Here is a 1,414-nt window from a genome sequence, read left to right as displayed (position 1 = left end):
TATCAAACGCCTTACCAAAATCCGTATATAACAGCAATAAATTGCGTAACGCAAATCAAGTTAGTAACAGTAGAGCGTCCCTTTATAAAACCATGCTAACAAGGTGCTTTCATATTAGAAATGTTGTAATAAATAGAGTAATGAAGTAAAAATTCAAATATGCAAAAATTACTTATAATGGAGATTGGGCAAAAATTTGTAATGTTAAATCTATAACCCTTTTGAAATTTGCACACACTTGAACACTTCCACAGATCATGTAACCAACACTCATTTAAGCATAAGTTGAATAATTTTTTTAAGGGACGAGGAATGCTATCCGGACCGGTAGCCAGTGTGAGTTTAATTATTTTTAAGGCTGAAAGAATTTCGGTTTCACATTTCTTTTTATACATATATACAAAAAATAAAATGATTTTATTACACAAACTAAACTATAATAAATTTTTATTAGACTAACATTTGACTAATTGCTTTACTCACATCCTTAATGGTTCACGGACGTGAATACGACTTCATTTTTATATCAAGATTCAATAAGATTGTTGCGACTGGAAACCAAGATTTACTCAGTTTAGTTAACATACAAATTTATGTTAAGACTTGTAAGGATCGAGCGGGTTTTTCTCACGAACGTGACTCGGTAAATGGTCCGGATGTAATGCGTGCAGCGTGCGTGACCCCGGCATGGAGATTATCTTAAAATTATGTTATGTACTGGGCGATTCCTTGAAAAAAGTTTTACTTTTACATAAATTCTATGAATTAATCAAGTTTCTAAAAGACATACATAAATTTACAAATTTTTAAGAGACGATGTTTAATATCAATCAATATTTACGATAAACGTAATTAGTGTTTTCTCATAAAACTTACTTACTTACTTTGATTCGACTATAAACAAAGATCTTACAGATAATATAGTAAGCATCTTGTATACAGGGTGATTCAGAACTTATCTAAAAAAATTTGAGAATAGATGCGGCATAAGAAATGGAGTCAATATCGTAAAAAAAAATTTGTAAAATCCTTATTGTTTCCGAGAAAAAAATTATTGAAGTTATAGTACATTCAACGACTACATAGCTGGACAACTGTAGTCTCTAGCGTCATTCGCAATGCGCGTGGAGAGCCACGTGGCCTCAGCCACTATGAATACTGAAATCGGATTTTGCAATCGTTGCAATAGTATTTACCTATTATCTGTGGCGTTTACAATAGTTTTTTTAGTAGTTAGTGTCAAAAATGGGTAGTTAGTGTCAAAAATGGTTTGCGTGTATAGCAACTCGGAGTTCATGGATATCGTTTTAATTTATGGTGAAGCATTTGTGATATGGTGAAGCAAGACAACATTTGTGTTAGTTCGTAGAAACTGAGTAAGACGGACCCAAATGTGTTTACACGTTGGTGGATT

The sequence above is a fragment of the Anoplophora glabripennis genome, unplaced genomic scaffold, assembly GCF_000390285.2.
Source record: "Anoplophora glabripennis isolate ALB-LARVAE unplaced genomic scaffold, Agla_2.0 scaffold616, whole genome shotgun sequence".
Classification (NCBI taxonomy): Eukaryota; Metazoa; Arthropoda; class Insecta; order Coleoptera; family Cerambycidae; genus Anoplophora; species Anoplophora glabripennis.
The sequence above is the reverse complement of the archived record's forward strand: the minus strand, read 5'-3'. Positions refer to the sequence as shown.